This window comes from Bombina bombina, chromosome 4, assembly GCF_027579735.1.
Source record: "Bombina bombina isolate aBomBom1 chromosome 4, aBomBom1.pri, whole genome shotgun sequence".
In the NCBI taxonomy this organism is placed as follows: domain Eukaryota; kingdom Metazoa; phylum Chordata; class Amphibia; order Anura; family Bombinatoridae; genus Bombina; species Bombina bombina.
In genome coordinates this window covers 449,894,522-449,910,547 of record NC_069502.1, presented here as the reverse complement: position 1 = coordinate 449,910,547, position 16,026 = coordinate 449,894,522, and positions in this window count along the sequence as shown.

The window sequence follows — 16,026 nt, the reverse complement described above, 5'->3', positions numbered from 1 at the left end:
TGGGAAAAATATATGTTCCACAAAATATAAGACCAGCACTACTGGATCTTCATCATGAATCCCCACTCGCCGGACATCCTGGAGAAAGGAGAACTTTGGAATCTATCTCAAGGTTTTATTGGTGGCCATCCATGTCGAAAACTGTCAAAGAACACGTCTCCAGTTGCATCATCTGTGCTACATCCAAGGGTACTAAATCATCTCCCGTTGGGTTCCTCATGTCTCTACCCATTCCTTCTCATCCTTGGTCACACGTATCCTTGGACTTCATAGTTGACCTTCCAAGATCCTCAGGTATGAACACAATTCTGGTTGTAATCGATCTGTTCACTAAAATGGCACACTTTATACCATTTAATAAGTTACCAACAGCTTCAGAAACAGCTAAATTATTCCTCGAGAACATTGTTCGACTCCATGGTTTCCCTAAAATCTTAACCTCGGATCACGGGACTCAATTCACTTCCCGTTTTTGGAGATCCCTAACTACCTTATTACAGATCGACCACCGGTTTTCCACTTCTTTCCACCCACAAACCAACCGACAGGTAGAAAGGGCAAATCAATGGTTGGAGCAATATCTTCATTGTTTCTGTTCTTATCAACAGGAAGATTGGTTGTCCTATCTGTCTATGGCGGAGTTTGCTTTTAACAATTCACAGAACTCTTCCACAAAGTGTTCACCTTTCTTTGCCAACTATGGTTACCACCCAACTTCTTATCCAACATCTGGAACCCCAAATCCCACGTCAACAGTCTGTCCCATTTCAAACGACTTCGCTGCCAACCTTCGGAAAAATTTCGACATTATAAGAAACAACATCGCTACTGCTCAAGAAAAACAAACTCATTACTACAATCTACGTAGAAGACCAGCTCCATCCTACAGGATTGGTGACTTTGTTTGGTTATCCACAAAGAATTTGAAACTCAAGATACCCAGTAAAAAGTTGGGAGGACTGTTCGTTGGACCATTCAGAATAAGTCGAATTGTTAATCCAAACGCAATTACTCTGGAACTACCTTCCTCCTTCAAAATACATCCCACTTTCCACATATCTTTGCTTAAGCCCTGTAAGGTTATGAGATCCCAGGATTCTGTTCTTCCACCAATATCGTCCTTTCCTACATCCGATGAGTTTGAAGTCGCTTCCATCAAGGACTCCAGAATCCATAACAGACAACTACAGTACCTCATTAGCTGGAAGGGTTATTCCTCTGATGACGACACATGGGAACCTTCTTCTAATGTTCATGCTCCAGATAAGGTTTCTCTCTTCCATCGACGACATCCGGATCGTCCTGCTCCATGACCTCCGTTGTCTCTCTTCGGGGGGGGATGATGTCAGGAATCTATCTGTTGCCTCCCACTGGCGTGTCATACCTATTCCTGCCCTTTAAATTCTAGCTACGCCCTGTTCCTAGTGCTTAGTATTGTTGTTGTTAACTTCAGAGAAGGAGCTATCTTTTGTGCTCTAAAACTCACTGGATTCTCTAATTCTGAATACCTTAAGAACATTTTACAACTAAGCCTCTAAATCGGATTACAATTATCTGCAGCTCCTGTAGCTGTGAACTTATTCAAGCATCACACCAAATCCGGAGCTTTCTTTCCCTGCTTGATCCACTCATCTCTACTTCACAGTCAACCTTCCCGTCAAACATATTCAATTTCACTTACTCTGTTTATGCCACTCTCTGCATTATAACAATATTAGCAGCGCTTACTTTTTCCTTCAACATCACCGCTGCAACGCTCCGACTTCAGCGTGTGACGTCACCTGTCACTCACAGCAGCTATCAGCGACGCCCACTGTTACCCGCTCAGGAGAGCGGAAGGCAACATAGTAACACTCAGCTGTCTGACTGACTTGCTACAAATCTTATGCAGCGTATTGGAACAGAAACCAAAGTGGTTTAGCGCTGCCACCTTCAACATTCACGCAAGTAAGCAGTAGTTAAAATAAGGCTGCACCAATCAGCTTTACCTGCTATCATGCAGTAACTTGTTTGCATAATAGGTACAAATCTTTGCAAGATAAGTAATTTATGGTAACTCAAATCTCAGCAGGAGTTATTATTATTATTGCTCAAAAGCAGTTTCTATAATTTCTTATCATCTCCTCTCAAATTGTAATCCCATATACGTTACAATTTGTTTATACATCGTATCAACTCCACTAAGCAAAACTTGCTATTGAATATACCATTTCAGTAGTTGAAGGTTCAGTGGTACAAACTTTTATAAAGATCTACAGCTGTGATCACAAGTTCCTAACTAATCATATAGGAATAGAGATCAAAAGGGACAAACCCTTACACGTTAGTATAGTGGCAGTGGCAACGTTGGGGGCAGCAGATTAGTGGTTAATAAATTTATGTAGGTGGCGGCGACATTGGGGGCAACAGATTAGGGGTTAATAAGTGTAGGTAGGTGTCGGCGATGTCGGGGGTGGCAGATTAGGGGTTAATAAGTGTTATGTAGGGGTCAGCGATGTCGGGGGTGGTGGATTAGGGGTTAATAAGTGTAATGTAGGTGTCGGTGATGTGGGGGGCGGCATATTAGGGGTGTTTAGACTCTGAGTTTATGTTAGGGTGTTAGGTGTAAACATAACTTTTCTTTCCCCATAGGAATCAATAGGGCTGCGTTACGGAGCTTTACGCTCCTTTATTGCAGGTGTTAGGCTTTTTTTTAGCCGGCTCTCCCCATTGATGTCTATGGGGAAATTGTGCACGAGCACGTAAAACCAGCTCAAAGCAGCGCTGGTATTTGTGTGCGGTATGGAGCTCAACGTTGCCATATTGCCTGCTATGCCGGGTTTTTGCAAACCTGTAATAGCAGCGCTATTAAAGGTGAGCGGTGGAAATAACTTGCAAGTTATTACCGAGCCACTCATAACGCAAAACTCGTAATCTGGCCGTTAGTTTCATAGTCTCGCCATCACATCTGCTGTCCCACCTAGAAGAATATTTTTTTTTTCAATGCAGTGGCATATTCACTGCTCTTCTAATGATTGAGGTAAATTCAGGAGTTGAAAGTAAACAGTTTTTGCTCCCAAAACGTGCAAAAAGCTGGTTAGAATATTGCGTGTGTGTTGCCGTAGAAGTAAATGGAGAAAAAAAGTGAAAAAAACACACATTGGAATGTCAAATATTTACTGTAAATACATAGTTTAAACCTTTAAATATAAATATTGCATAATTATGCTTTAACATTTTCATCTACTTAACTGCAAAGGACTTCAATACTCTTGTATATGTTCCAATATATGTGTACATATGTATTTATGTCTTTATATGTGTATATATGTCTGTAAATACATATATACACAAATAAATACATAAGTACACATATGAGACCTATCTGTAAACATTTCTAACTTTTGTGTGCAATATTTTTTTTAATAATTTTTATTAGATAGTGTTATGAGTGTAACTATACTTTGTCATGTATTTTATAAATGGTAATTGCACTCAAGTGATCGCATTTACTTTCAACTTGTAATACCAGCAGTAAGCCAGACGAGCGCAAACCCCCGTGATAAACCCCGTATTGCTTGGACGAAAACATTTGCGCTCCACTTGTAATCTGACCGAAAGTGTTTTGTTTTTTTTGTTTTTTATTTTGTTTTACAATTTTTTATTTTTATGCTTGTGAGGTGTATTACTGTCAACCAAATTGAAGCAGAAGATCTACTTATCAGACAGTGAACAATCAGTCCTTAAAGTGATGGTAAACAAATTCTATGTTGAAGTTAATAATGAAATCGTTGATGAAAACAAAGCATAATGGTTCCCTTACTTTATAGTAATATCGTGCCTGAAAGGGTTCAAATAGTCTGTAGTTTCTTAGTCTATGGGGTCAATTTATTAATGTGCGAGCAGACATGATACAATGTAGCGTATCATGTCTGCTGCACATCGATAAATGCCGACAGCATACGCTGTCAGCATTTATCATTGCACCAGCAGGGGGTCTCAATCAACCCATTCGTATTCAATAGGGTTGATTTCTGTCCGCCGCCTCAGAGCAGGCGGACAGGTAATGGAGCAGTGGTCTAAATTAACCCTTTAGTTTCTTACGGCTGGATTACGAGTTTTGCGTTATGAGTGAAAAAGCCTCATAACGCTGCTTTTTCACTACCGCTGCTATTACGAGTCTTGTAGGTATAGCTGTACCGCACACTTTTTAGGCCGTCACGCAACGTAACTACCGCACTTTTTAAAAAGTCCTTTTTCAATGGGACTTCCACAGCGCCGGTATTACGAGTTTGCCTGTCCAGCCAAAAAGTGAGCAGTACAGCCCATAACTACAAGATCCGTACCGTAAACTGAAAGTCAGTAGTTATGGGTTTTACGTTACAAAGCTGTAGCATAAAACTCATAACTAAAGTGTTACAAAGTACACTAACACCCATAAACTACCTATTAACCCCTAAACCGAGGCCCTCCCGCATCGCAAATACTAAAATAAAATTATTAACCCCTAATCTGCCGCTCCGGACATCGCCGCCACTATAATAAACATATTAACCCCTAAACCGCTGTACTCCCGCATCGCAAACACTAGTTAAATATTATTAACCCCTAATCTGCCATCCCCAACGTCACGGCCGCCACTATACTAACGTTATTAACCCCTAAACCTAACCCTAAGTCTAACCCCAACACCCCTAACTTTAATATAATTAAAATAAATCTAAATAAAAATTACTATCATTAACTAAATAATTCCTATTTAAAACTACATACTTACCTGTAAAATAAACCCTAAGCTAGCTACAGTATAACTAATAGTTACATTGTAGCTATCTTAGGTTTTATTTTTATTTCACAGCTAAGTTTGTATCTATTTTAACTAGGTAGATTAGTTAGTAAATAGTTGTTAACTATTTACTAACTACCTAGTTAAAATAAATACAAATATACCTGTAAAATAAAACCTAACCTGTCTTACACTAACACCTAACATTACACTGCATTAATTAAATACAATTAACTATATTACAAAAAAACATAAACACTAAATTACACTAAATAAAAAAGAAATTATCAAATATTTAAACTAATTAACCTAATTTAATAGCCCTATCAAAATAAAAAGCCCCCCCCGAAAAATAAAAAAACCCTAGCCTAAACTAAACTGCCAATAGCCCTTAAAAGGACCTTTTGCGGGGCATTGCCCCAAAGAAATCAGCTCTTTTACCTGTAAAAAAAAATACAAACAACCCCCAACAGTAAAACCCACCACCCACACAACCAAATCCCCCAAATAAAATCCTATCTAAATAAACCTAAGCTCCCCATTGCCCTGAAAAGGGTATTTGGATGGGCATTGTCCTTACAAGGGCATTAAGCTCTTTTTCTTTGCCCAAACCCCTAATCTAAAAATAAAACCCACCCAATAAACCCTTAAAAAAACCTAACACTAACCCCCGAAGATCCACTTACAGTTTTTGAAGACCGGACATCCATCCTCATCAAGCGGGCAGAAGTCCTCAACGAAGCCGGGAGAAGTCTTCATCCAAGCCGCAAGAAGTCATCCTCCAGGCTGGCAGAAGTCTTCATCCAGACGGCATCTTCTATCTTCTTCCTTCCGACGCGGAGCAATTCCATCTTCAATAGGATCCTCTTCATACGGTCCCAGCCGTACACTGAAGGTTCTTTTAAATGATGTCATCCAAGATGGTGTCCCTTGAATTCCGATTGACTGATCAAATTCGTTCAGCCAATCTGAATTAAAGGTGAAAAAATCCTATTGGCTGATCCAATCAGCCAATAGGATTGAGCTTGCATTCTATTGCTCCACACCTGATGTCTTGAAGAAGAAGCCGCTCCGCGTCGGATTGATGAAGATAGAAAATGCCATCTGGATGAAGATTTCTGCCCGCCTGGAGGACAACTTCTTGCCGTTTGGATGAAGACTTTTCCCGGCTTTGTTGAGGACTTCTGCCTGCTTGGATGAATACTTCTCCTGGCATCGATGCTTCTTTGAGGACTTCTGCCCGCTTGGATGAAGATTTCTCCCGGCTTTATGAGGATGGATGTCCGGTCTTCAAAAACTGTAAGTGGATCTTCGGGGGATAGTGTTAGGTTTTTTAAAGGGTTTATTGGGTGGGTTTTATTTTTAGATTAGGGGTTTTGGCAAATAAAAAGAGCTAAATGCCCTTTTAAGGGCAATGCCCATCCAAATAGGTTTTTTTAGATAGGATTTTATTTGGGAGATTTGGTTGTGTGGGTGGTGGGTTTTAAAGGTAAAAGAGCTGATTTATTTGGGTCAATGCCCCGCAAAAGGCCCTTTTAAGGGCTATTGGCAGTTTAGTTTAGGCTAGGGTTTTTTTTTTATTTTGGGGGGGACTTTTTTATTTTTGATAGGGCTATTAGATTAGGTGTAATTAGTTTAAATATTTGATAATTTCTTTTTTATTTTGTGTAATTTAGTGGGGTTTTTTGTAATTTAGTTAATTGTAGTGTAATGTTAGGTGTTAGTGTGAGGCAGGTTAGGTTTTATTTTACAGGTAAATTTGTATTTATTTTAACTAGATAGTTAGTAAATAGTTAATAACTATTTACTAACTAGTCTACCTAGATAAATAAATACAATCTTAGCTGTGAAATAAAAATAAAACCTAAACTAGATACAATCTAACTATTAGTTATATTGTAGTAAGCTTAGGGTTTATTTTATAGGTAAGTATTTAGTTTTAAATAGGAATTATTTAGTTAATGACAGTCATTTTTATTTAGATTTATTTTAATTATATTAAAGTTAGGGGTGTTAGGGTTAGGGTTAGACTTAGGTTTAGGGGTTAATATATTTATTTAGTGTTAGTGATGTGGGAGGCCAGAGGTTTAGGGGTTAATAACGTTAGTATAGTGGCAGTGGCAACGTTGGGGGCAGCAGATTAGGGGTTAATAAATTTATGTAGGTGGCGGCGACATTGGGGGCAACAGATTAGGGGTTAATAAGTGTAGGTAGGTGTCGGCGATGTCGGGGGTGGCAGATTAGGGGTTAATAAGTGTTATGTAGGTGTCAGCGATGTCGGGGGTGGCGGATTAGGGGTTAATAAGTGTAATGTAGGTGTCGGTGATGTGGGGGCGGCATATTAGGGGTGTTTAGACTCTGAGTTTATGTTAGGGTGTTAGGTGTAAACATAACTTTTCTTTCCCCATAGGAATCAATAGGGCTGCGTTACGCTCCTTTATTGCAGGTGTTAGGCTTTTTTTTAGCCGGCTCTCCCCATTGATGTCTATGGGGAAATCGTGCACGAGCATGTAAAACCAGCATTGAGGTAAATTCAGGAGCACTACTGGGATCTAGGTGGTGATTTTTAGCTATGTACAAATGCCTTTTGTCATTGGCTCACCAGATGTGTTCATCTAGCTCCCAGTAATGCATTGCTGCTCCAAAGCTGACTTTACATTGCCTTATTCTTGAGTACACTAAAAGTTTTAAAATGTAACCAGAGGCGTCACTAGGGGGGTGCGGGCCGCACCCGGTGACACCCTCCAGGGGGTGACACCACCAGAATTTTTTTTTTTTATTATTTTATTGAAATTCAAAGAATTACAATGTAGAGATACATAGCTTTTTTTTTTATTAGAGGGGCCAGCATTTGTGAACATTAGTGGGACTGGGGAAGTTGTAGACACTTCATTTTTTTGCCCCTTCAGCCAGCACTGCAATTTCCACAAATAGTTTTCCCGGTTGCTTTTGCTTGTTTATACTTTGCTCCTCCCCTGCCCAATTTCACTATGAATGTTGTGGGTGTGCCGTGGGGCTGCGAAGTTGCACTGCTAGCCTAAACCTGCCTGCCTATCTGTGCTCACTGCTCAGTGACGTATGGAGCAGTGGAGTCACTCACTGCTGTGCTGTCTCTCTAAATGGGAACTGGGAAATCGTAAGGGGGATGTCTGGCACCTGACCGCATGACTGTCTGACACTGTCCCTAAAGTGAAGGAGCCACATATGATGCCCACCAGACCGGTAAGTGCACACTGAAGAGGTAGGAGGGGAGGGTGGGCGTGGGTCTGGGGGTGGACAGAGTGCAGAGGTGATTGGCCATATGAAGCGGTAGGCACGCGACCCGGGGCTGTGCATTGACAGACTTGGAACAGAGTCAGAGAGCAGAATTTTCATAGTTTGCGCGCCTAAACCTTTTCTTTAGTGATTTATTTTAGAGTGCTCTGTTTATCTTTCATTTGATGCTCTGCTGAGCCAAGGAGCAGCTCTAAGCATGAACTTTATAATTAATGCAGTGCAGTTTACATATTTTGTATGTGTGTGTGTCTGAGTTTTTGTGTGTGTGTCTGAGTGTTTTTGTGTGTGTGTGTCTGAGTGTTTGTGTGTGTGTGCCTGAGTGTTTTTGTGTGTGTGTCTTAGTGTTTTTGTGTTTGTGTCTGAGTGTTTTTGTGTGTGTGTCTAAGTGTTTTTCTGTGTGTGTTTTTCTGTGTGTGTTTTTCTGTGTGTGTCTGAGTGTGTTTCTGAGTGTTTGTGTGCATATGAGTGTGTTTTTAAAAGTGTCTGAGTGTTTGTATGTGTGTGTGCCTGTGTTTTTGTGTTTGTGTGTGTGTCTGCTTTCTGGGGGGAGGGGGGTGACACCATAACTTACCGCACCGGGTGACACCAACCCTAGTGACGCCACTGAATGTAATGTTTTGTGGATGGTTTTGTGCATGGGCAAAACACAACAAAAATACCTCTTCACATATTGGACGATGTTAGGAAACAATATCACTAAACTGATTCAAACACTTCCTGGTTGATCAATTAACCTTAAACCAAACATAATACAAATGATCAATAACCTAACAAACACACAAACCCACTACACAGCTGTTCAAATCCACTAAAGAGAAATGCACACATATTTCTAGGGTTTTGGAGCACAACAAGTTAAATGCACACGTCCCCGATTAGCATCACTACACACTATACAAAGGGAGTCTAACATCAATGCCCTTCAATCTTTAATGTAATGTCTAAACCCGTGAAATTGCCATTTGGTTTCTTGCTACTCAGGCACATTTTGTTTTTTCGGATTGCAAACAGAGACATGAAACCCAAACATTTTCATTCATGATTCAGATTGAGCATGCGATTCTAAATACCTTTCCAATTTATTTCTATTACCTAATTTGTTTTATTCACTTGGTATCCTTTGTTGAAAAATATACCTAAGTAGGCTCAGAAGCTGCTGATTGGTGGCTGCATATATTTGCCTCTTGTCATTGACTTTCAGCTAGCTCCCAGTAGTGCATTCGTGCTCCTTCAACAAAGGTTGCCAAGAGAATGAAGTTTTTTATATAATAGAACTAAATTGTAAACTTGTTTACAATTGCATGCTGTATATGATTTTTTTAATGACACAGCAATTTCTTGTTTCCTTCTTTAAATAATGATTTTAAGCATATGAGGTATTAACCGCTGATAATACCTAGCGAAGTTCAGAAATCATTATATTCCAAAAACAAGTGCAAGATTGTGATCACCCCCATAGTTATATACAAGCAATAGTTATATACAAGCAATAAAAACATGCTCCAACTAATTAGAGCCTTTTGTGTTTGCATATGTATGTGCCTTTAATTATACAACAGTTAAAAGGGAACAGGGGGGATTACTACAGTGGTGTATTCACAGTGTAATATGCTGAAAGAAGTGATAAGTTTAATGATGTAAGAATATATAAGAATTATTCTGACACAATTATTTGAATAAATAAGTTATTCTAAAACAGTAGATAAATATTAGTGTCCTATTGCTGAGTGCGCCCACTACTCACCAGATTATAATCCCGTGTTAGAGGTTACTAGGTTTAGGATTTACTTCCTTAATTTAACATCTTTATTTTTTGTAGTAAAAATATGCTTTCATGTTTTATTTGCCCTTATTAATGTAATTTGAGTATGAAAATTATTGGTTTTCTATTTCTAAAATTTGGAAGTGCACACTGCAGACTTCACAAGCCTAACCCTCACACATATCTATCCCTAACTGGCTTCAGCAGAGGTGATAAGATAATTAGCTGTAAAACAATGGGATTTTGCTAACAAAATGACAGTGGTCAGCCTTGTCTACATCAGTAGCAAGTCTGATTAACCACTCCAATAGGGAAATCAGTGTGTGGAGTTTACAATAAACAAGGTGTTAATGCATTCAAAACATTTTAACACTCCCCTAGCATGTTAATTCATTAGAAAACTAGACAAAAATTGTGATTACAAGGTGTTTGCTGGCCCTTTAAGGGAAATCAGGAATGCCTGTGATATGCATAAGACCATCCTGAGAATGAATTAAGTTCAGAATTTCATATGGATTTTCTGTATCTTATTTACCATCAAAATCTATTTTAAATGTTCCTAATTTACAGTGTCAAAGTGCATACAGATTCTAAGAAAATATGACAGCAAGTCAAAGGTTGGACAATTATATGATTAAAGGAAATCCAATTTAATTCATTAAAAAACACTAAATTTAGCGTTTGTTGCTTCTATAAATAACGGCCACTTAGAGATTTTCCGACCAATGTTGTATTCTTCAGCTGCAAAACAGATACATTTTAATGATCTCTAGAGGATATTCTGTCCTTATTTTAAGAGAATATTAGTTATGGAGTTAGGAGTTGCCATATCCCCTGATAAGTTTTCAAGTATAATCAAAAGAAACTAAACCACAGTACATTTTGTACTAAATACCTCCTGCTGTGTCAATAAATGGATCATATTTCTCAAATATATATTCCCTATTTCAAAATACACAAAATGTCTAGTAAAATCTGAGAACAGAGAAAAAAACAAAGAAAGTTTAAAGATTGTGAACTGCGGCCTGTCAGGGTGATTAATGTCATGTCTCCATCCTGGTGATTTAATAGTTTATATATAGCATTGTTGTGTTTTTACTGGAATCTGTGGTTTTCTTCATATTGGGAGGTTTGAAAGATGAATTTTCTCTCTCCTCTAAGCAATGGCTTCGATTCCTTTTATTTCCCACTCCCAATGCTTCTAGCTGACATTTCTTTCTCTCTTATGTCAGTCCCTGTTTCAGAGCCAAGGCTTTGTTGACCTGCGCAATCCTCATTTGCTCCAAACACATGATGAAGATAAATCGAGGTTTAGAGGAACAAGACACAGAATTAAACACAGTTAAAAAAAACACACACACACATTAACCCTTTCCCTCCAAGAAGAAACTGCAAAGCATTTCAAAGCGATAAAAAAGTACAAAGTCTGTAACTGAGTTATTTGATTAATAAAAAAAGAAGAAAAATAGAGCTCATTTTATGTTCGAGTTGATTTGGTTTTACTACATACGCGCCATAAACTTTGCAGTTAAATTCTGTTATCAGTCGGAAATTATAAGTTATTTGTTAAATGGATTTTGTATTTGGTTGCGGGATTTCAGTTAAATGGCTCATCCCGAGCTCGTACATTACTGAGGATTTGTCCTGTCTTTAAAACAAAATGAAATAGTTGGGAAGAATATTAACACCTTGTGTTTCAGAGCATATGCAATGTAGTTTGTAAACGCAATGTAAGGAAAGAGGTGAACCTGTTGAAGTACAAATTATTGCTAACAGGGGGTCACAATGAGGTTTATAGAAAGTATAGATATATAGAGGAGATAGTGAAGGAATGGAGACTGCAGACCATATAATACACTGCACTCGAGCCTAAACACTTGTCTGTCATCACCTCAGAAGAGGTATCACTTAACAAAAATATAATAAAAAAGGCAGATAAGTGGAGAGTCGGGTTATCTCTGCAATTATCAGACATAAAAAGCTGGTTAAAATCATATAATTATATTGCAAAAATATTCATTTGCATCAACATCACAAATTCCACTCAAAACGCCAAACCTCTCTGCAGTCCCTTAGCTAGTTAGTGGGTTTGAGTGTCCATATCCCCCCTGCAGTTTGAACACAGATATGCAGTAATAAAACAGATTTTCATGGATGTTTTATCTTCACAACTATTTATTAATTACAATTACTTTAACAAAGGTTTATTATTGTTTCGTTTTGGGATTTTTTATCATTTTATTTTGAGGCACGAAATATCTTTACAGCAGATAAAACATACAGACATTATAGAAACACCTGGCCCAATACAATTAACTCTTGCAATGACAAAATAGAGACCTGGGGGTCGATCCGATAAAAATCGTCGCCCGCAAAAGCTGGCGACGCCAATATTTGCGCGGGTTTGGTATCCTATATACGGCGTAACCTAGAAGTTACGCTCGTATATTTCTGCCGTCGCCCGTAGTTTTTTGGGCCATAGGCAGGTATACCAAACCCGCGCAGTTTGGTATCCAATATACAGCGTAAGGACTTACGTGGCGAAAATGGAGAAATCTTACTCCATTTTCACCTCGCCACAAAAAGCAGCCGTAAGAAGCCTTACGCTGACTATTGGAGCCCCGTAACTCTCTAAACTAGCTGCTAAATAAACCTAACACCTAACGCATGCGCAATGTCTATCTAACTGTCAACCGCGATCTGCTAAATAAAACCTAACACCTAACGCATGCGCAATGTCTATCTACCTGTCAACCGCGATCCCCCGCCGCAATCCCTAATAAAGTATTTAACCCCTAAACCGCCGCCATCTACATAAACTAACCCCCTACTGTGAGCCCCTAAAACCGCCGCCATCTACCTGATCTATCCCCTAATCTGACCCCTTACACCGCCGCCAGCTATATTAATATTATTAACCCCTAATCTAATATCCATAAAGTAATAAACTCTATTACCAGCCCTTAAAAGGGGCTTTTGCGGGGCTTTGCCCCGAAGTTAACAGCTCTTTTGCCCTATAACCTGCCCTCCCTACACCGCCGTACCTATATTAATGGTATTAACCCCTAATATAAGCCCCTTACACCGCCGCCATCTATATTAAAATTATTAACCCCTAATTTAATCTACCTACCCCGCCGCCAGCTATATTATCTATATTAACCCTAAGTATATTATAGTTAATATAGTTATTACATCATATATATTAACTATATTAACCCTAATTATATTAGGGTTAATATAGTTAATATAGTTACTATAGTATTTATATTAACTATATTAACTCTATCTAACCCTAACACCCCTAACTAAATTCTTATTAAATAAATCTAATTTATATTATAAACTAAAATATTCCTATTTAAATCTAAATACTTACCTATAAAATAAACCCTAAGATAGCTACAATATAATTAATAATTACATTGTAGCTATGTTAGGGTTTATATTTATTTTACAGGTAAATTGTTAATTATTTTAACTAGGTATAATAGCTATTAAATAGTTATTAACTATTTAATAGCTACCTAGTTAAAATAATTACCCAATTACCTGTAAAATAAATCCTAACCTAAGTTACAAATACACCTACACTATCAATAAATTAAATAAACTACAAATATCTATCTAAAAATACAATTAAATAAACTAAACTAAATTACAAAAAAAAACAAACACTAAATTACAAAAAATAAAAAAGATTACAAGATTTTTAAGCTAATTACACCTATTCTAAGCCCCCTAATAAAATAATAAAGCCCCCCAAAATAAAAAAATTTCCCTACCCTATTCTAAATTAAAAAAAGTTCAAAGCTCTTTTACCTTACCAGCCCTTAAAAGGGCCTTTTGTATGGGCATGCCCCAAAGAAAACTGCTCTTTTGCCTGAAAAATAAAAACACAATACCACCCCCCAACATTACAACCCACCACCCACATACCCCTAATCTAACCCAAACCCCCCTTAAATAAACCTAACACTACCCCCCTGAAGATCTCCCTACCTTGTCTTCACCACACCGGGCCGAACTCCTCATCCGATCCGGGCGATGTCTTTATCCAAGTGGCAGCAAAGTCTTCTTCTATCCGGAAGCATCTTCCATCAAATGGCATCTTCAATCTTCATTCGTCGCTCCTCCGACGCGGAGCATCCATCCCGGCCGACGACTGAACGACGAATGAGGTACCTTTAAATGACGTCATCCAAGATGGCGTCCGTCGAATTCCGATTGGCTGATAGGATTCTATCAGCCAATCGGAATTAAGGTAGAAAAATCTGATTGGCTGATTGAATCAGCCAATCAGATTCAAGTTCAATCCGATGATTGAACTTGAATCTGATTGGCTGATTCAATCAGCCAATCAGATTTTTCTACCTTAATTCCGATTGGCTGATAGAATCCTATCAGCCAATCGGAATTCGACAGACGCCATCTTGGATGACGTCATTTAACGGTACCTTATTCGTCGTTCAGTCGTCGGCCGGAGCGACGAATGAAGATTGAAGATGCCGTTTGATGGAAGATGCTGCCGGATAGAAGAAGACTTTGCTGCCGCTTGGATAAAGACATCGCCCGGATCGGATGAGGAGTTCGGCCCGGTGTGGTGAAGACAAGGTAGGGAGATCTTCAGGGGGGTAGTGTTAGGTTTATTTAAGGGGGGTTTGGGTTAGATTAGGGGTATGTGGGTGGTGGGTTGTAATGTTGGGGGGTGGTATTGTGTTTTTATTTTTCAGGCAAAAGAGCAGTTTTCTTTGGGGCATGCCCCCACAAAAGGCCCTTTTAAGGGCTGGTAAGGTAAAAGAGCTTTGAACTTTTTTTAATTTAGAATAGGGTAGGGAAATTTTTTTTATTTTGGGGGGCTTTATTATTTTATTAGGGGGCTTAGAATAGGTGTAATTAGCTTAAAAATCTTGTAATCCTTTTTTTATTTAGTGTTTTTTTTTTGTAATTTAGTTTAGTTTATTTAATTGTATTTTTAGAAAGATATTTGTAGTTTATTTAATTTATTGATAGTGTAGGCGTATTTGTAACTTAGGTTAGGATTTATTTTACAGGTAATTGGGTAATTATTTGAACTAGGTAGCTATTAAATAGTTAATAACTATTTAATAGCTATTATACCTAGTTAAAATAATTAACAATTTACCTGTAAAATAAATATAAACCCTAACATAGCTACAATGTAATTATTAATTATATTGTAGCTATCTTAGGGTTTATTTTATAGGTAAGTATTTAGTTTTAAATAGGAATATTTTAATTAATAATATTAATATTAGATTTATTTTAATAAGAGTTTAGTTAGGATGTTAGAGTTAGATAGGGTTATTATACTTAATGTATATATATAATATAATAACGATATTAACTATATTAACCCTAATATAATTAGGGTTAATATAGTTAATATAGCTGGCGGCGGTGTAGGGGGATTAGATTAGGGGTTAATACATTTATTATAGGTGGCCGCGGTGTAGGGGGATGTAGATTGTAGGCAAAAGAGCAGTTTACTTTGTGACAAAGCCCCGCCAAAAGCCCTTTTAAGGGCTGGCAAAAGAGCTGAATTCTTTGGGGCATGCCCCGCAAAAAGCCCTTTTAAGGGCTGGCAAAAGAGCTGTTACTTTGGGGCAATGCCACGCAAAAAGCCCTTTTCAGGGCTATTTGTAGGGTTAGACTTAGGTTTAGTGGTAAGGATAGTTTAGTATTTTAGGGGTTAAATAATTTAATATAGATGGCGGCGGGGTAGGGGGATTAGATTAGGGGTTAATAATTTTAAAATAGATAGCGGCGGGGTAGGGGCTCACTTTAGGGGGTAGGTAAGGTAGATGGCGGCTGTGTTAGGGGCTCACTTTAGGGGGTTATAGATTTAATATAGCTGGCGGCGGTTTAGGGGTTAATAACTTTATTAGGTAGCAGCGGGCTCCGGGAGCGGCGGTTTAGGGGTTAATACATTTTTTTATTGTTAGGATAGTGAGGGGGGATAGCGGATAGAGGGTTAGACGTGTCGGGCTATGTTAGGGAGGCGTGTTAGACAGTGCGGGTGATTTAGACTTTAGTCAGGTTTTGTTGGCGCCGGCAGTTGCCGTAAGTCACTTTAGCATCTGACGGCGCCGTATATGGGATAGCTCGAGTTGCGAGCTGAAACTGCGGGCGACGTGGGTTCCCTCGCTTGCGCCGCAATCTACGCCGTTTATCGGATCGCGCCCCTGGTTTGATACGTACA